This window comes from Molossus molossus, unplaced genomic scaffold (genome assembly GCF_014108415.1).
Source record: "Molossus molossus isolate mMolMol1 unplaced genomic scaffold, mMolMol1.p scaffold_m16_p_4, whole genome shotgun sequence".
In the NCBI taxonomy this organism is placed as follows: Eukaryota; Metazoa; Chordata; class Mammalia; order Chiroptera; family Molossidae; genus Molossus; species Molossus molossus.
The window spans coordinates 33283685-33305003 of record NW_023425377.1 but is presented as its reverse complement, the minus strand read 5'-3'; the positions used below and the strand labels follow the sequence as shown (position 1 = coordinate 33305003).

General features: G+C 46.2%; 1 long non-coding RNA gene across 1 annotated transcript; it reads left to right on the top strand.

Moving 5' to 3' along the window:
• Positions 1-864: 864 nt before the first annotated feature.
• Positions 865-3206, top strand: LOC118643498. Its single transcript, XR_004962001.1, has 3 exons — positions 865-923; positions 2045-2219; positions 3089-3206. It is a non-coding gene; the product is annotated as an uncharacterized LOC118643498 (long non-coding RNA).
• Positions 3207-21319: the final 18113 nt, after the last annotated feature.

Here is a 21319-nt window from a genome sequence, read left to right as displayed (position 1 = left end):
AAGCTCTGGTTTCAAACCCTAACATTTAGCCCGTTTCCACAGCAGGAGGGCGGTGCCGTGGCTAATGTCTGTGTCAGTCTTTATTTTGATTCATGCTAGTGAGATAGGTGCACAGACAAACCCCTGGGGGAAGGAGTTCTTAATGAATGCGCTCCTCTGCCCACCGGGAGTCAACAAGATAAGACCCTTTCTTTGTCAGCTGAGAGGGGTCATGGTTATATAGCCAAAATCTCTTTCAAGCTCTGAGATACAGGGTTGGGCTACAAACTACAGTCTTCAAATTTCCAGACCTGGGTCCCAGGATATTCTGTCTCCTCCTCAGTTTATCTGGACATTCGAAGATGGGCCCAGAAATTGATCTTATGGCCCTGGCCTGTGTGGGTCAGTGGTTAGAGCATCAGCCCGCACACCAAAGGGTCTCGGGTTAGATTCCCAGTCACGTACCTGGGTGGCAGGTTGGATCCCAGACCGGTTGGGCGCGGCGGGCAGGCGGGCTGGTAGGAAGCAACTAATCTATGTGTTTCTCCCTTTCTCTTCCCCCTCCCTCCCTTCCACTCTCTCAAAAATGTCCTCGGGTGAGGGTTAACAAAAAGAAAGAAAAGCAATTGATCTATTATTGATCTTATGGTCAAGAGCCTGAGAGACTGCTTCCCTGAGGGAGCCTCGCTTCCCAGGAACATCACGAACTGACTAATGCTATGCCTACTGACAGTGCAGATCTACTCCAAGCCCAGTACAATATCCCACACCTGTGCCCTCTGTCCTTCGGTTCCGTGTGTCTCTGAGACTTCCTGGTTCTGTGAAATCAAGGAGCGGGCTGAAATCCAGAGCCCCACGTGACCACAAGACCTTCATGTCTGAAGAGTGGCACTTGTGGGAGCTCTGCTGCCAACTCTGCATCTTCTTTGAGCTTTTTCTCAGAGGTGAGTGCTGACCAGGCGTGGCTCCCACGGACCTTCCCTATTCATCTGAATGCAGCAATCAGCCTGGAAGAGCACCCGCAGTTTACCCACCAGAGGCCTCACCTCCCACCCTCTTCTAGAATCAGGCACTACCCTTCCCCCTTCTCAGCCCTGCAGGGGACACCTTTGTTCCCAGGAGAGCTACTTAGAGGAGAAGGCCATGTCCCCAGTATGTCAGGGGTGGGAAGGGATAGAGACAGGAGTCTCATGGACACATCTGCAAAGACTTCTCATGGCCCACTTTCACCCAGCGAGTCTTCCATCCCACACAATTTAGTGAGTACCTATTTTGTGCCAGGCGCCATGCCAGGGGTTGGAGATAAAAAATAAACAAGAAGTAGTCCCTGCCCTTGGAAAGCTCGTGGTGTCTGGTGGAGGAATTTATTCTTTAACTCATTCATTCACCAAATGTGTATAAAACACCTACTATGTGCTAGGCCCTGTGCCAAATACTAGGGAGACAGTGATGAAGATAAGCATAGCCCCAGCCATCCTGCTAGTACCACCCTGCAGACTCACAGTCCATAGGGGAGACACATTATCTGGCAAACAGAGAATTATACACCATGATAAAGAGAATCACAGGAAGAACACATGCACAGAGGGTGGGGAGAGCAGGAGCCAGTCTGAGTGGGAGGGGCAGAAGGAGGAGACTGACCAAGTCACATACCTGGCAGAACCTGGTATGGTGTTTATCTTCCTCCTGAAACATGACCTAGGAGCTCAAGAAGGCCCCTCCCTAAACCCTATCCTTCCATCCCCACCCAGGAAATCTGCTAGCCCCTCCTCATGGCCCTTACTGAGGATGTCAGACGCCTTGCTTTGCTGCCTGTCGATTGGTGGCAGGAGGTAGTGCCCCATGTGGTAACTGGCTGAAATTTCCAGGCCAGCCAAGGGATGGGGTTTCAGGCTGTGGGGCCCACTTTGACCCAACCTCTTGCGCTCCATGGGAGGGTCTGAGATTTGGGCATTTAACAAAAGAACCTCTACAAGAAATGTGAAGAGGTTTGGCACATTGATATTCACACCTCTCATCCCCTACCCCCAACACTCCACTCATTCTCAGGCTTCTCGTTATACAGGTCTGACCAGGATTAGTCTCAGACCCCATTCCTCAGGATAGGGGCAGCAAGGTTCCCAGCCTGGGACTCATCCAACAAAATAGCCATCCTAGATGCTTGGATTCACTTTACTTTGGCTTCTCTCCCACACCACATTCTGGCCTGGATCTGGGTGGGACAGCTGCCCTGCTTCCAGGTAAGAACTGTACTGGCCAGATAGCCAGGGGACTTGACCTGGGTATACTGGTACAAAGGCAGGAGGCAGCCCCTCCATGGCCCATCTCATACCACTCATGGCTCAGAGAAAGCTGAGGATCCCTGTGCTCCCTCTGAATAGGGATGCAGGGCCCCCAGCAGGGCCAATTCCTCACTATAGTGCCAACACCTGCTGGTGACTGGCACAGGGAGAGTGCTGTACCCTGTGGAGAGCTTGACTCTGGCCTCAGCTTTAAGGAGCACAGTGTGGCCAGGATCACCAACTGACCTCAGTCCTTGTTCTTGGTCTCATCTGGAATGAATGCCAGGGTAGCTTGCCTAGGAATACCAGGGTCCTTGAGCTGACACACAAGTGCCGATATCACTGCCACAGGTTAACCAGCAGCAGCCTCTAGTAGATGAAGGAGCCTAGACCCTCCGACAGCAGTGGTCTCTGCATTTTGCTTCCTTTTGTCTTTACAGATGTGGCTGAGATGATGATGCTGGGGTGGGGAGGGGGGGGGGTTGTTAACTCCTTGCATGACTCCACCTAGTGAGGCCAGTGCCTGGGACCTAGAGGAGTGCTTTATGTGCCTGCTTTTCTCCATGGCCCACATCTTTGGGGATGTGGGTCTCAGCCTTTTCCCTGCTCCCCTTCCAGCCAGTCTACATTCACAGTTGCAACAAAACTTTGTAGCTAGATTTTGGTTCCCCTGAAATCCCCCATCATAAAGAAAGGGGCCACTTCTGCTGCTGGTATTATTGCCCATGAGTCATCTTTATGGAGAGAAGTTTGAGAATCCTCATTGGAAAGCCAGAAAGGATGACACTGAGCAAAGGTGTGATCCTTGTCATCACTTTTTTGGCCAGGCATGCATTCACCCCGCTCTCAAGCAGCTGGAGAGGCCCACAGCTTCCAGGCTATGGAACTTGGTCCTCAGGTGGCGGGGCTTGGTTCCCACATGGGGAAGATGCAGCAAGACCTCCCTGAGCTTTTGGATGTGAAAAGGTAAGGACAGCAGCAGAACCATGTAGGGCCCTGCTGGTGGGGGCAAAAAAGGATAGCAGCTCTTTCCTTAGAACCTGCTGGGCCTCTCCTCTCGTTTCAGTTAACTGAGCTCCTCTTTAAAGAATTATAAATGTTCAACGGATTCAGACTCTTTTAGGTTGGACAGCATTAAAGTATCCTGGGTAGATCCTGGGAACACAGTAAGGGACAGATAATAATTATGGCAGCACTACCAGTTATCATTCACTTAATATGTGTGCTCGGAGCTCAATGCAATATATGAATTTTATTATTTAATCTTTATAACTTTCTAAAGGAGACTTGCTGGTGTTATTCCCATTTTATAGCTTAGGAAACTGAGGCTTAGAGAAATGAAGTCACTTGCCCAAGGTCACACACAGTATTAAAACAGACCTGTCTGCCTCTAGGGTTCATGCCTTCCATCCTTCTTATATAGCATCCCCAGGTGCCTGAGCTGGGGGATAGAGGAGCACAGCAGAGAAGGGGTGAGTGCTTTGCTGGCCTTGGCACTTGGCCAGGTTCATCCTGCTTCCACATAGTGTCTTTCTGGTCTTGGGGATGGTGGCCTGAGGGTGGACAATGAGGCCTCCAGATGCCTGGACAGGGAGGCAGCAGCCGGCCTGCTCAAAGATTCCATGTTGCTGATGGCTAAGCTCCCCAGATGCTTGGGCTGACTCTGCTCCCCACCTTGGGCTTAGGAAGTGATTTCCCAGGCTCTGGCACCTTGCAAGCAGTCAGTCATAAGATTGAGGACATGCTCATAAAGACAGAGGTGTTCTCGGCCAGCTGGTGTGGCTCAGTGAATCGAGCCTCATCCCATGGACTGAGAGGTCCCAGTTCTATTCCCAGTCAGGGCACATGCCCTGGTTTCGGCTCAATCCCTGGGGGGTTGGAGTGGGATGCAGGAGGCAGCCAATCCATGTTTCTCTCTCACATCGATGTTTCTATCTCTCTCACCCTTCCTCTCTCTCTCTAAAAAATCAATTAAAGTCCAGCCGGTGTGGCTCAGTGGTTGAGCATTGACCCATGCACCAAGAGGTTGCCAGTTCTATTCCCAGTCAGGACACATGCCCAGGTTGTGGGCCTGATCTCCAGTGGGGGGCATGCAGGAGGCAGCCAGTCGATGTTCTCTCTCATCAATGTTTCTATCTCTCACTTCCTTTCTCTCTAAAATCAATAAAGAAAAAAAAAAGTTTTTTTTATATATTAAAATTTTAAAAAGCCAGAAGTGTTCTCTGAACTCAAAGCCAAATAATTATGGGGATAGAGAATCTGCCACTGAAGTGACTCATTTTTCCTATGTGCCCAGGAGCTTCCCCTGGACACCACTGCCACTTGTCCTAGAGCTGACCTCCTGGCTTCTGCATTGTGGCAAGGTAGGGAGGGTTTGGGTAGGGGTGAGGGGTACAGAACTACTTCAAATAGGGTGCCAAGCCAGAACCCGGAGCTACCATCTCCTCTCCAGAGTAGGTCATGGACCTTCAGAAAAGAGAGTTGGCCCAGGCAGTGTTGCTCAGTGGTTGGGCATCGACCCATGCACCAAGAGGTCGCCAGTTTGATTTCCAGGTTGTGGGCCAAATCCCCAGTGGGGGGCATGTAGGAGGCAGCCAAATGATGTTCTCTCTCATCGATGTTTCTCTCTCTCCCTTTCCTTTCTCTCTAAAATCAATAAAGGAAAAACAAATTTAAAAAAAGAGAGAGAGACCTGGCTGGTTTGGCTGAGCAGTTAGAGCGTTGGCCTGTGGTCCAGAGAGACCTGGGTTTGGTTCCTGCTAAGGGCACGTACCTTGGTTGCAGTTTGTCCCTGGTTGGGTTGTGTGGGTGGCAACCACTTGATGTGTCCCTTTCACATTGATGTTTCTCTCTCTCTCTTCCGTCCACTCTATCTGAACAAAATATTGAAAAATGTCCTCGGCTGAGGATTAAAAAAAAGAGAGAGAGAGAGTTGTCCTTTGTCAAGGGAAACCAGGAGGGGGGAGGAAATTATTATACTTACTCCCTAAAGCCACCCTAAGAAGGTGCTGTAATTATTCATCTTGCAGAAGAGGAGATGGGTCAAGGCCCTCAGTTGGCTGGTGCCCATATCAGCTCCTCTGCTGCACTTCTTCCCAGCTCTTACCGGGTGGTAACAGTGGGGGTGGATTTAAGCAGGAACAAAAGAAGGCCTAAAATCCAGGCTTAGAGAGGGGAGAGATGGCCTCAGGTGTGGGAAAAGCATTTAAGGGCAGGTGTCGCCCCCTCCCACTCTCACATTTACCATAAACTATGGACTCTTTTTTTTTTTTTGCATTTTTCTTCAGATAGAGTGGGGGGGGGGGGAGAAACATTGATGTGAGAGAAATACATCAAGTGGTTGCCACCCACACAACCCCAACCAGAGCCAGGGCCAAACATGCCCTTAGCAGGAACCAAACATGGACTCTCTGGTCTGCGGGCCGACATGCTAACCGCTGAACCAAACTGGCCAGGGCTAAACTATGGACTCTTAAAACGACAAGTCTGGGCACCACTCATTGATCTGTTCAAATTGAGCGCCTCCCATATGCAGGTCCTGTGTGTGTACTGGGGCCAAGCAGTGGCGCTCTCCCTGTGCTCAGGCAGGTTGCAGTGGTGAAAGGAGACAGAAGGTTAGTACTCTAGAGACAGACATGGAGGGACAGCCAGCCTAGCCTGAGATAGGGAGGGGTCAGCTTAGCTTCCTGGAAGGGAGTCCTAAAGAAAGAATAGAAATAAATTAGAAAGATGAAAGGAATGACAGGTGGTAGGGGCAGAGCAGACCCTATGAGCAGGGCTCATGGGAGCCTAAGACCTTTGAGGGCTACCTAGAAAGGGGGGGAGGAAGGGTGAGAGTGGCAGAGGCAAGAGAAGAGGGCTTTGTGGGCCAGGAATCGCAGGCCCTGACTTTAGGGCCTGCGAGTTTCTAAGCCTGAGGAACCTGGGACAACTAGACAGTCTCACACCATCTCTCTGCAGACCTCACTAAGAACCAGACTGGGAACATTCCAGTCTAATCAGAGCTCAGATCAGGAGCGCCAGAGGCTTCACACACTGGGTTGACCTCCACCGGAGAGCTTGCCTGCTCTCTCTCGGGCCAAGCTGAAATGGGGGCTTCCAGGTCCTCAGGGATTTCTCCAGACCCTCAGAAAACTGGAGTCCCAGAGTTTTTCCTCTCCAGATTCTGGGGGAACTGGTTATGGAGGAGTGGAGGAGGATGGAAATGGAGCCAGAGGCCCCATCTGCAGGAGGAGCCAGAAGATCCTGCCTGAAGAACCTGACTTTGGAGTGATCCCAGTTCTCAAGGGCCCCTGCTCAGGCTGATTATTTCTGAAAAGGGCTGAAGTGCAGGATTTCAGCTCTAACCTGAGCCCAAGCCTCCACTGCTACCCTCCACCAGACCCATCCCCAGCCTGCTTTCAGCAGAAGGGGAGGACACGCTCTAGGATATGCAAGCAGCAGCTCCAACCCTGGAAATGGGGTGTCAAATGGCTAACTAGACTGCAGACTCTGATGTTCTTTAATAATTTTTATTTCTTTGTTAAAACCGCCATTCCTTTATTATGCAAACAGCATCATGCTTTTAAGGGCAGCTCTTTTCCTAAGAGGGTGGCAAGGGGTGGGGACAGATGTCTTAAATACACTACCTAATGTCACCAATTTCAGCCTGTGATTAAAAGGTAGAGATGGGCACTTTCCTCTTTAAACACTGGAGAACCTCTATCTCCTCACTGTGCCTCCAGCTCCCCCTTCTCTCTCTGTCTCAGGGAAGCAGGTCTCTGGCATTGGCAAAAGTTAGAGACAGAAGCAGTGAGAGGAAAGGAAGAGAAATCAGGCTGCTTCAGGCTAAGGAGTCCCCATCCCATCTCACAGGCTGGCAGGGACACCCACATTCTGGTAAGTGGAGGTGAGGTACTGGGGGGAGGTGGGGGAGCGTGACTCTCCCTTCCAGAACCTCTGAGCTTCCTGTAGCAGGCCCAAGGATCTGGTATAGGACCAGTAGGACCAGGCAGGGAAGAAACCTCCCTCAGGTGACCTGGCTGACCTCCCTCTAGAGGTTGGCCAAACACTGCAATTTTGTGCATGGCCTTATCTTTGTACCTGTGCCACCACCGCTGCAGCAGCAGTGTAGATCATGTATTGAGGGCTTGCTGGGTGTCTTTACTGTGCTTATGCATTTTTCATTAATTATATTTTTAAATCCTTACAAATGTCATGAGAGTTTAACCCCATTTTACAGATGGGCCAACTGAGGCTCAGAGAAGTGGCTTCCCAAAGTCACAGTTGTAAGTGACAGTGTCAGGACTCAAACTTGGTCTGTCTGACTCCAGAGCCTACTAGGATAGAGGAAGCTGGGCTGACATTGCCCTTCCCCCATCATGTCAGCTCACCCCCAAACTCAAGGTCTACAGGGCAGCATCTTTACACTCTGTAGCCCATCATACCTCTTCCTCCTGGAGCCCAGCTCTACCCCAGCTTCTGACCCACCCTTCCAGAGCTGGGGGGAGAGCAGGTGGGCTCAGGGAGGTTCTACTGCTCCTTCAACCTCACCCCCACCATCCCTAGGGCTGTTAAATTCCATTGCCTCAAAAACAAGGGCTGCTTGGGTATTTCATGGGGAGGGGAGCAGGTGGCAGGACCAATATACCCTGGCATGAGAGAAGGGGCCTGAGCTTAGCTTGGCACGCTGACTGGGCCAGACCTGGCCAGCATCAGTGTCACACACATGCAGGTCAGAGTAACCATGGTCACTTTTGTCAGTAGAGAGATTACTGCATTCAAGAGGGAAGAAGAAAAATGGATGGGGCTAAGCCTAAAGGGCCAAAGTGGGTGAAGGAGGGAGCACCACAAACTCCTGGGGTCACAGGTAAGCAGAGGTTTGTGGTTCAGGCTAGCAAGAATTCATGCCAATGCTCTATAGGTGGCCTCAGCACCCACCTGCCCTGGGTGGGGGCGGGTCTCTTTCTGCCTCCCCACTACTGCCTGCTCTGATCCCACCATGCCTAGGGCACCTGGGATCATCTCCCAGCAGCATAGATTCTGGAGTCAAAGGAACTGGGGTTTCAATCCTGGGACCTAAAGCAAGTTACTAACCTCTTTGGGTCTCAGATTTCTTATCTTTGAACTGGCAGAACCTGATGATAAAGGAACTAATGAAAGAATCTATAACAACAGTGCTAATGTTTATTAAGTGCCCACTGAGTTCCAGGATGTTTCATATATTAGCTCACTAAATCCTAAAACCACCCTATGAGGTTGGTGCTATTATCATTGCCTCTGTGTTATAGGCAAAGAGACTAAGGCTTAGGTGAAGTGATTTGCCAAAGCTGGCAAGTCGCAGAGCTGGGGTGGGCTCCCAGCCTGACTCCAGAGGTCATGCTCTCAGCTACTCCATGGGCCCTCTGAACCACTGGCTCACTCTCAGCTCACTTCACAAAGGGGCTGCAAGACTTTCTGGTAGCCCCAGAATGCTGACTTCAGGGGCTGGCATGCTGCCCGGGGGCCCCTGTCCTAGGCTTTTTTGAACTAGTAGCAGGCTTCTCCTGGCCACCTCCTTGAAAAGCTCTTTCTCCTTCTCCAGAGCTGGGGCTGGGTGTTTGACATGGTGTGGGCACATCCCCAGATAACACAAGTGAAGGCAGCAGATCTCAGTAGAAGCCCATGTGCTTGGGGCAGGGGGGCTGTTTGTTTTTACTCTTCTCCCATCTGACCATTTGTCTGGCCCAGGAAGGGCCTGAGGTTCCACTGGGTCATTGGAGCAGTCCCTAGGAGGGGCCATTTTAAGGGAGGTGTTTTCTTGGCTAGCTCCTTATCCCCATCCATCAACTCTCAGCCCACAAGTCACTTCCTGAGGGAATGGCTCAGGCCTGGCCTATCCCTTTATCACAGAATATATTATTCTTTCCGTGTTGCTTTAATCACCATCTTCCCTCCCCTCCAGGACTGAATGTTTCTTGAGGTCTGAGACAAGATGACTATGTGCACCACGGTCCCCATGATCTGGCACCTACCTGACATGTGCATGTTAAAAAAGGGCTTACCTGGGCCAGGGAGGCTGAAGTAGCAGGAGAATGTCCCCAGAAGTGACTGCAGCAGAGGCAGGTCTTACCTTCTGGTCAGGGTTAGAGAAAGGGATGGGCTCTCACCAGCCTTAACTTCCTCAACCAATCCACAGAAGAAATCAAACCAGGAGAACTGACAAGGTCTCAGTGGAACTGCCTTTTGAGCCCCAGACCCCTCACCTCAGCTCACACCTGCCTTAAGCACTCAGGCTTCAGCCTGTGTGAAAGTTTCTTTCCCAACAACAGCAATAGCAGTAATAATATTGGCTAATATTCACCAAGTGTTTACTGTGTCCCAGGCCCTGTGCCAAGCACCTTCTACCCATTATCTCTCAGAACCCTCAATATGGCCGCAGGAGATGGGTGTCATTTTAATTCCCATTTCACAGATGAGGTAACTGAAACAGAAAGATCAAGTGATGAGTGCAAAGTTGCCCAGCAGGTGTGGGGTGAAGGTAAGAATTTGAAGCCAGGTGGCCAGGGCCCAAAACCAAAAGTCTTAACCCCAAAACTCTTCTGCCTCCAGTGCATGCCTCTCGAATTTGATAGTCTGGGTCAGGTGCAGCCTGTTAATAGGGCCCAGACTACCTGTATTCACATATGCTGAATTGTCAGAAACCTGAGGCCCTGGTTCATTTATTGTGTTGACAAATATTTATTGAACACCTACTATGTGCCAGATCCCATTCTAGGCACTAAGGATGCATTGATGAACAAAAATAGACCAGACCCTGCTCTCACGGAGTATATTTTCTAGTGGAAAAGAATAAAATATGTGTCCAATTACAAACTGCAATACACGCCAAGAAGGAAAACTACAGCTGGTTCTGAGGGAGAACAAGGACATAATTTAGATGGGGTGGTGGGGGAGCTTTCAGATATGACATTTATACACTAACATAACCAGTCAGTCAGCCAATTCATTAATCCAGACCAGAGGCAGAGGTTCCACCTGCTGTGACTTGCAGAGTAAAGTGGGTCCCCTGGGTTTTCTTCTCCATCAAGGAAAAAAAGTGCGGTAGTCCACGGCCATTTTGCCATTTGCTGAGCGAGGTGCCCTTGAGATTCCATATCTCGGTAATATCAGAGTAAAGAGTGAGGAAAAGTATAATCTGACTTGGTTTTTTGGATAAAGCAGAAAGGGCAGGGTGTCCCCCCCCCCCCCCCACGCCCTGATCAGTGATTGAGCTGCCCGCCCCTTGCCTCCCTCACCGACCTCAGAAATGTGGTGCTCTGTTGCCACCTGGTGGACGTAGCGGACCATACACGGGGCGGCCCAGCCTTCCCCATCTTGGGTAGGATCCGAAATGCGGCTTCCTTCTGCGGAGGCCGAAAAGGGCGCAGAGGTTTTGGTGACTTCCTGGCAGGGGGCGGGAATGGGGAGAAGGAGCGAGGGTGGATGGGGAACTGCTGCTTGAAAGTCAACTGACTGGAGACCGACAATGGTCCCATTGTGTCCGGGGGCCTTGACCTTGATTTCCTGCCACTCTCATCTCCTGGCGTAGCATCACCCGGGTCTGATTGGCCTGGAGTCCGCTCCCCGACAGTGGGAGGGCCCGGGGCTGGACACCGAGCAATGGGCTCCGGCAGGGCCGAGACGTGCGACTGGCCAGTCCCCCGAGGAAACCCAGGGAAGGCGAATGGGGCAAGGGGCCCACACCTCTCCGAAGTCATTTCCTTCTTTCTCCGAAAGGTAGTGCTGCTTAATGGTTATAGGCCGGAATCTGCAGTCAGATCCGGCGCCAAATTAGTTATGGGATCCTTGGACGCAGTCTTTACCAACATCCACTTTTTTAAAAAAAAGTACACGCACATGATTACATATTCCCATTGTAAAAAAATATTACACTACAATAAAAAGTAAACACTTCCCACCTTTATCTTCCCCCTGCCCCCAGGGAAATACTAATGTTATTTTCAAGTTTCCTTCCTGACCTCATTCAATGTATTATATATTAGTCTATACATATGAGAATATGTGATTTGGTGTATGTACTCTCTGGGCCTCAGTTTCCTAATGTAAAATGGGAATGAAAATAATAATAGTTAACTCGGAGACGTTACTGAGAAAGTTACCCGAGATAACTGGTGTGGAGCGCTTAGCTCAGCACCTGCTGCACAGTGTCTGTGATTGTCATCATCACCATCTCTTTGTCTTTTTCATTGAGCCCCAGACCCAATTCTGAGGTCTTGAATAGAAGCCCTTTCTTCCTCCCCAGGCTGCTCCTCACCATCCCCTTCTTCCTCCTAACAGACTGTGATAAAAATCTGTGTTCCCTAATGCCTGTGGGTTTTTGGTGTTTTTTTTTAAGCTAGAAAGAGCTTCTGGTGTTTTCTGCATGTTCTCCCCTCCCCTTCCTCCCTGTACCCCTACCCCTCCCCTTTCTTTCTATATTTGACCTAAATGGGGTCACTCACCCTACTTCAGACACCCATACTGTGCAGGAGGAAGAGATTTCCATGCCCATTTGCTGCTGCTGGGCCCATAGTAACTCTACATAAAGGTTGCCTCCAGGTAGGGGTTGGGCTAGTGGCCAAAAGGGGTTGGGGGAATGGCTCTGTGAAAGGCGACATGTTAGAGCAGGTAAGTGCAGGTTCACCTGTGGGAGCATCCCAAGATATGGCCAAAGACAGGTCACTTCACCTCTCTGAGCCTCCGCTATCTCACCTGTACAATGGGACAACTAACCAGAGTCACCATATTCAAGTGCTGTGAGGATAACAGGGCGCCTGTAAAGGGACCTGTCACTGAGAAAGCCAAATAGTAATATTCTTATATCAGAAAACAAAATGTCATATCCATTCAGCATTTTTATGTTTGCAAAGAGAATTTCTAACTTCTCCTTTCTTTTTAAAATGAACTAGTCTTTGCAGCATGGAGACAAAAGTTTGGTTTTGATTAACAAGTCTCAGGAGAAAGGTAAATATCTTTACCTGGGCCTCTGTTGGAGCAGCATTGTGCCATTTCCTGGAGCTATTGCTGGTCCCTAAGATGGCAAACAGAGCTCCCTTCAGCCTAAAGCACCAAGACAAAGGACACCAAAGGACCTCGCTGTTCCAGGTGATGCAGCAGGAAAAAAAGTCAAACCCATGAGAGTAAGACAAGGCCAAATTAGCCATTCCACAAAGAGCCATCGAGCAGAGAAGCTGATCTGCCCAGCCTGCACTACATGGTACTGCACAGCCCACGGTCCCTGGGACACAGGAGTTTCATTGGGGGAAAAACTTATTGCACATAATAGCTAATAGTTATTCAGTGCTTATTAGATGCCAAGTGTGTTATAAGCACAATGAACAAGTCTAAGACAGGTAAGATCTTTGTCCTCATGTAGCTTGTTTTTGTTTGTTTGTTTATTAATCCTCACCCGAGGATATTTTTCCATTCTTAGAGTGGAAGGGAGGGAGGGAGGGGGAAAGAGAGAGAAAGAGAAACATCCATATGAGCTGCACCACCCAGACAGGGACCAGGGGTAGAACCTGCAACTCAGGTATGTGCTCTTGACCGGGAATAGAACCCAAGACCCTTCAATCCTCAGGCCCACACTCTAACTGCTGAGCCAAACGGTCAGGGCCCCCACTGATCTGATTTCTATCCTTATAATTTCCCCTCTTCCAAAATGAAATCTTACAGTATGCGTCCTTTTGAGTCTGACTTCCTTCACTTACCATAATGCTTTTGAGATTCATCCATATCATTGTACATACAACGGTTCATTCCTTTTTACTTTCTTTCAACTTTTTATTACTAAAAATTTCAAATATAAAGTTAAAAGAATAAGACAGTGAACACCTATAAATCTACCACCCGGATTTAATAATTGTTTGCATTTTCCATATTTTAAAATGGCAAATATATTTGGGCACATATCGGTTGAAAATTTTGAAACTATGTTGTAGATGCTGGCTCTTTACCTCTAAAATTTCAGCATATACACTTAAAAATGAGGACATGTGATAAGTATATGTTATCACATCTAAGAAAGTTGACAATAACTCCCAAATATCATCTTCTATACATTCATTTACAAATGTCCTGATTAAAAAAAAAAAAAGGAAAGAAAGAAAGGTCTTTTATAGCTTTTAACCTACCTGCTAGGGTTTTTTTTATTTCTAAACTTTTAGTTTTGAAATAATTATAGACTCACAGGAAATTGCAAAAGCCATACAGTCTTGTGTACCCTTTAACCAATTTCCCACAATGGTGACATCTTATATAGAGCTTATATACAGAGCTTTATATAAAGCTTATGTAGAACTATAGTAAAATATCAAAAGCAGGACATTGGTATGCTACTGTTAACTAGACTACAGACTTTATTCAGTTATCACAGTTTTATCCTGCATTCATTTGTGTATGAGGGTTTGTGTATAGTTCTGTGCACTTCACTCCCATGCATGGATTTTTATACTTACCACCACAGTCGAGATAGAAAACTGTCACATTGCCACAAAAGAACTCTAGTGCTACCTCTTTGTATTCACACCCACTCTCCCTTCATGCCTCCCTATCCCCTGGCAACCACTAATTTGTTCTCCTTGATAGTTTTGTCATTTTGAGAATGTTATAGAAATTAAATCATACAGTACTTAACCTTTTGAGATGGAATTTTTTTCACTAAGCACAATACCCTTGAGGTCCCTCCAGGTTGTTGCTTGTATTATCAATAGTTCATTCCTTTTTACTGCTGAGTAGTATTCTTATATGGAAGTACTACAGTTTAGCTATGTACAAGTCAAAGGATATTTGAATTGCATCCAATTTGGAATGACTGTAAAAAAGTTACTGTAAAAATTTGTGTAGAAATGTATGTGTGAACACAAGCTTTGGTTCACTTGGGTAAACACCTAGGATTGCTGGGTTGTATGGTAAGTGTCAGGTTATCTTTATGAGAAATGGCCAGACTCTTTTGCAAACTGTCTGTACCATTCTGCATCCCACCAGCCACATAAGAGAATTACAGTTGCTCTGCATCCCTGCCAGCACAGGGTATTATCACTTAAAATTTTTTTAACCATCTTAATACATGTAATAGTACCCCACATACATTTTAAACCATAGATGTGACCAAGTTATAACTTGTCTGAAAACTCTCCGGTGGCTTTCCATCAAACTGAGAATGAAATTGAAATTCATTTGTGAAGTTTGCCAGACCCCTCTCCTGACCTCTTTCAGCTCTGCTCCTCTGCTCCAGCACAGTGACCTCCTTGTTGTTTTTCGAATATTCTGAACTTGTTTCTCCCTCAAGGCTTTTCACATGTAGTTCCTTCCACCCAGAATGTACTTTCCCTGAGTATTGACATGGCTCAGTTTCTCACTCCATTTGTCAGCTTCTTAGAGGCCTTCTTGATGGTTAAAATGAGCCCCATACCTTCACTTACCTTTTTTTTTTTTTTTTTTTTTGGAATCCTCACCTGAGGACATTTTTCCATTTTTTGTTCAGATAGAGTGGGAGGGGGAGAGAGAGAGAGAGAAACATCGACGTGAAAGGGACACATCGAGTGGTTGCCACCCACACAACCCAACCAGGGCCGGGGACAAACTGCAACAGAAGTACGTGCCCTTAGCAGGAACCGAACCCAGGTCTCTGTGGACCACAGGCCAACGCTCTAACCGCTGAGCCAAACTGGCCAGGACTCACCTATCTTTACAATTCTCTTACCCTGTTTTATTTTTCTTCATAGCACTTATCTCTGCTTAATAAAATGTGTATCAATTACTGAATTGTTTACTGTCTGTCTCCCCATTAAGGATAGGGATTGGCTTTTTGATGATTATCTCCAGGGCTTATTACGACGGTTGGCACACGAGAGAACTCAATATGTATTTGTTGACTGACTGTATATCAGAAATCTCTTTTGACCCTCTTGTCATCCTTCTGGCCCACCTTTCACTCCGCCATCACCATGACAGCCAGCTTGGAGCAGGTGGAAGCCCCTTGGCTTACCTGATACCCATAGTTCTTCGTTGTGCATGGGGCTTCTGTCTGGACTGGAAGTCTGGGCAAGTTAACTCTGCTGGGGCAACCCCTGACCAAGGGGGCTGGAGTTGGTAGATGTATGGCCTTCTCTGATACCCAGTGACAGTCCTGAGGTTCACTCCACACTGCTCCTCAGCAGGGCCAGCTGGATCAAGCCCTAGTTGCCCACAGCAGTGACCAGCTCCATGGTACAACATTGTCCCAGCTTCCCTTACTTCCTATTTCACTCTCCCCCACCCCTACTTCTGTCCCCTGGGATCATGTGTGGAATTAACTTGCAAGCAACCCCTTCTCTGCTTTCTGTACCCTGCAAGGAGGTAGCCGGGATGGAAAAGAGCCTGGATTAAATGAGAACAAATATATGGAGCTTGTAGTCTAGTAGGAGAGACAAATAATAATTAAGTAAAAGGAAACAAATGTAAATAACTATAGGTGAAGGGACCAACTTTTCAACAAATGGTGCTGAAATAACAGAATATCCACACAGAAACAATTAATTTCAGTCCCTACTTCACAATATACTTGATATGAATCAAATAACTAATCTTTTTAAAAAGAAAATCAAAACTTCTAAAAGAAAGCATAAGCAAAAATCTATATGACCTTAACATAGGCAGAGATTTCTTGGATCACATAAAGAACTAATCATAAAAGGGGAGAGAAAGAGCATTAAGAAGCTGGAAAGGTCAGTCAGGCTAGAGTAAAGTTTTGAAATATGCATATGTATATTATTCTCAGCCAAGGATATTTTTTATTTATCTTCAAAGTAGGAGAGAGGGAGAGAGAGAGAGAGAGTAAGAAAAACATCAATATGAAAGAGACACATTGACTGGCTGCCTCCCACAAAACCCCGGCCAGGGCTGGGGACAAACTGCAACTAAGGTATGTGCCCTTGACCAGAATCGAACCCATGACCCATTGGTCTGTGGGCTGACTCTCTAACCACTGAGTCAAACCGGCCAGGGTGCAATACATATATTTTTGACAAATAAATTGTATTTACAACATATAAAGAAATATTTTAACTCAGTAATAAGAAGACAACCAAATTAAAATATGAGCAAAAGATTTTAACATAATTGTTTTAAGTTTTGTTTTTTTTAAATTGATTTTAGAGAGAGGAAGGGAGAGGGCGAGAGAGATAGAAACATCAATGAGAATGAACATCAATTGGCCACCTCCTGCATGACCCCCACTGGGAATTTGGCCCTGGGCATGTGCCCTGACCGGGAACCAAACCAGTGAGTGACCTCTTGGTGCATGGGTTGATGCTCAACCACTGAGCCACACCGGCAGGGCTTAACAAGTACTTTAAAAAGAAAATATGTACATATCGATACACACATGAAACACTGTTCAACATCATTAGCCAATAGGGAAATATAAATTAAAACCACAATGAGCCCTGGCCGGTTTGGCTCAGGGGTTAGAGCGTTGGTCCGCAGACCAGAGAGTCCCCGGTTCAGTTCCCACTAAGGGCATATACCTCAGTTGCAGTTTGTTCCTGGCCCCAGCTGGGGTGGTGTGGGTGGCAACCACTCAATATGTCTCTCTCACATCATTGTTTCTCCCTCTCTCTCTCTTCCTCCCTCTCTCCCTCCCACTCTATCTGAAGATAAATGTGAAAGTGTCCTCAAGTGAGAATAAAAACAAAAACAAAAAAACCACAATGAGATAATACCATATACCCATTAGAATGGCCAAAATTGAAAAGACTGGTAATAAGTATTGGCAAGGATGTGGAACAACTGGAACTCTCCTACATTGCTGGCAGGAGTGTGAAATGGAAAATCACTTTGGAAAAGTTTGGCACTATCTTATAAATTTAAACATATCGTCCTGGCTGGTTAGGCACAGTGATTAGAGCATTGGCCCATGGACCAACGACTCTCGGGTTCGATTCCGGTCAAGGGCACATACCTCGGTTGCAGTTCGTCCCTGGCCCTGGTCGGGGTCATGTAGGAGGCAGCCAGTCTATGTGTCCCTCTCATGTCGATGTTTCTCTCTTTCTCTCCCTTCCACTCTATCTGAAGATAAATAGAAAAATATCCTCGGGTGAGGATTTTTTTAAAAAGTTAAATATACCACATGCCCAGCAACCTCCATTATAGTTACTTATTTGAAAGAAATGAAAATGTATGTCCACACAAAGACTTATACATGAATTGTCAAAGCAGTTTTATTTATAATAGTCAAAAACTGGACATAGCCCAGGTGTCCATCATCAGGGAATTGATAAATTGTGGTGTATTCATACCATAGCTTACTACTCAGTAATAAAAAATTTTAAAAACAGATACTGATAATAAATGCTACAACATGAATGAATCTCCAAAACATGCTGAATGAAAAGAAGCCAGACAGGAAAATACATGCTGTATAATTACATTTAAATGAAGTTCTAGAACAAGCAAAGTTCTAGATCAGAAAGTAGAGCTGTGATTGACAGGGGCTGGCAGTGGGGCAGGGAGATATTGACTGAAAAGAGGAATCAGGAAAATTGTACAGGTCGTGAAAATATTCTGTATCTTGAATAGAGTGACAAATACATGGGTGTTTGTCAAAACTCATCTATCTTACTGTGTACCTTAAATGGGTGTCCTTTATTGTAGGCAATTATGCCTCAATAAGGCTGATTTTAAAAGTTAATTAACTATAGCTTGTGATAAGTGCTACAAAGGGAAGAAAATATTGTATTATAAGAAAAAAATAATGGGAAAGGAAGACTACTTCGACATTTGAGCAGAGATCTGAATGTTAAGAGGGAGCCAGCCATGGGAAGATCTGGGGAGGGTGAGCATTCCAGGAAAAGGTAACTGCAAGAACAAGGACCCAGAATCAGGAAGGAGTCTGCTGATCTTGGGTACAGTCTGAAGGGCAGTGTGACTGGATGATGTGGGTGGGGCAGAGAGTGGTAGGAGATAAGGTGGAGAGGTGGGCAGGAGCCAGGTCATGCAAGACCTTATCAGCTCTGATAACTCTTTGGAATTTGAAATAAATAAAATGCAAATTCCTCCTGGGCTAGTGGGGCAGAAACACATAAGGAAATAAAGGCAATAAAGGGTCATAGGTGAAATATTTGGAAAGTGTACAAGGATATAGGAGGGAGTAGTCTGCACTACCTGGGAACATCTGGAAAGGCTTCCCAGAGGAGGTGACATTTCAGCTGAGATTTGAAGGAAGAGTAGCAGAGGAGAAAAATATTTCAATGGAGGCATGCCACCCCATGGACATTCAAAGACCTGAGCATAACACAGGGTGTGGCAAAAGTAGGTTTACAGTTGTGAGTACCCAAAATACAGTTATTCTTGTATTATTATTTTTAATTATTGTATTATTTTCCATATGAGTAACTGTAAACCTACTTTTGCTCCACCCTGTATAAATCTAGTTGGAGTTTTCCTTGTAGGAGGGGGAGTAGCAGGAGATTTGAGGGTACAGAGAGAGACTTCTGAACGCCCCCTCAGACTTGATCCTGCAGGGTGTGGGAAACCTCTAAAGAATTTTAAGTTAGGGAATATTAGTACCAGGTTTATGTTTCAGATCAAGACCTCCATATTGGTAAGACCACTGGTTCTGAAGATAATGGGGAAGGTCTGACAGGGGCAGGTGGGTCAGGGAGAAGGGCCAGACTATTGGGAGGTGATTGGGGCTATGTCTCCTGAACCTAGGGACTTCCGAGTTTCTTCTGGCTTGAAGACCTGGCCCTCCTGGGGGATGATGGTCCAGTTAAGCAGGACACATGAGAGAAACCGGTTAAGGAAAAGATCTGCAGAGTTTGCAGCACCAGAGGGTCTTAAATGATCATTTTTATTGAGGTATAATTTTTTTTTTATCCTCACCCAAGGACATTTTTGCATTTATCCTCAGATAAAGCAGGAGAGAGAAAGAGGGAGAGAGAGAGAGAGAGAAACATCGATGCGAGAGAGACACATCGACTGGTTGCCATCCACATGAGCCCCAACTGGGGCTGGGGACAAACTGTAACCAAGGTACATGCCCTTAGTGGGAACTAAACCCGGGACTCTCTGGTCCATGGGCCAATTCTCTAACCGCTGAGCCAAACCAGCCAGGGCGACATATAATTAATGTATAACATTATACTAGTTGCAGATGTACAACATACTGATTTGATCTTTGTATATGCTGTGAAATGATCACGACAATAGAAAATCTAGTTTGCCCCGCTGGTGTGGCTCAGGGGATTGAGCACCATCCCATGGACTGAGAGGTCCCTGTTCAATTCCTGGTTAGGGCACATGCCTGAGTTTTGGGCTCCATCCCCAGAAGGGGGAGTGCAGGAGGCAGCCGATTGATGTTTCTCTCTCACATAGATGTTTCTCTCTCTCTCTGAAAAATCAATAAAACCATATATTTTTAAAAAGTCTAGTTAACATTTATCATTATATAATTACAAAAAAAATTTTTCTGATAAGGACTTTTTTTTTTTTGGACTGATAAGGACTTTTGAGATCTACTCTCTTAGCAACTTTCAAACATGCAATACAGTATTATTAACTGTAATCAACATGCTGTATATTATATCCCATAACTTATTGATAACTGTACCTTTTGACTCCCCTTCACCCATTTTGCTACCCACCTGCCACCTCAGGCAAACACTAATCTGTTTCCTGTTTCTATGAGTTTGGGTTTGCTTGTTTTAAAATAATCTACACATAACCCAGTCAGTGTGGCTCAGTGGTTGAGTGTTGACCCATGCACCAAGAGGTCGCTGGTTCGATTCCTGGTCAGGGCACATGCCCTGGTTGTGGGCCAAATTCCCTGTGAGGGACATGTAGGAGGTAGCCAGTCGATGTTCTCTCTCATTGATGTTTCTGTCTCTCTCTCTCTCCCTCTCCCTTCCTCTCTCTCTAAAATCAATAAAGAAAAACATTTTTTAAATTTCACATATAATTGAGATTGTATGGTATTTGTCTTTCTCTGACTTATTTCACTAGCATAATACCTTCAAGTTCCATTCATATTGTCACAAATGACAAAATTTTATTACTTTTTATGGCTGAGTAATATTCCATTGCATATATGTACCACTTCTTCTTTATCAAGTCATCTATCCATGAACACTTAGGTTGTTTCCATATCTTGACTATTGTAAATAATGCTGCAATGAACATGAGGGTGCAGATATCTTTTCAAATTAGTGTTTTTGTTTTCTTTGAATAAATACCCAGAAATGGAATTGCTGGATCATATGGTAGTTCTATTTTTAATTTTTTGAGGAACCTCTATAACTGTTTTTCATAGTGGCTGCACCAATTTACATTCCTACTAACAGTGCATGAGGGTTCCCTTTTCTTCACATCCTTGCCAACATTTGTTATTTCTTGTCTTTTTTATAATAGCCATTCTATCAGGTGTGAGGTGATATATCATTGTGGTTTTGATTTGCATTTCCCTGCCGATTAGTGATGTTGAACATCTTTTCATGTGCCTGTTGGCCATTTGTACCTTCTTTGGAAAAATGTCTATTCAGATCTTCTGCCTATTTTTAAATCAGGTTGATTTTTTTTTTTTTTGCTATTGAATTATATGAGTTCTATATATTTTTTCTATATTAGCCCCTTATCAGATATATGACTTTCAAATAATTTCTCCCACTTAGTAAGTTTCTTTTTCATTTTGTTGGTGGTTTCATTTGCTGCGCAGAGCTTTTTAGTTTGATGTAGTCTCACTTGTTTATTTTTACTTTTGTTGCCCTGGTCTCCCATTAAGGACACATGAGGAAAAACAGGTTGAGGTAAAGACCTGTTTGAATTTGAGGCACCAGAGAGCCCTAAATACTAACTTTTACATGCATCTGCTCCCCCAGAGGGCTTGTTACACCTGAAGATTCCTAGGCCCTGGCCCATTGATTCAGAAGCAGTGGGTCTGGGATGGATCCCAGGAATCTGCTTGTGTGCCCCTCCCACTCTGATGCAGGTGGACTCCATATCTACCCAGATGCCAATGTGGCTTCTCCAGGGGCCTGGAGCAGGAGGCAAGATAGCCACACTCTCATCTGGACTGTGGCCTG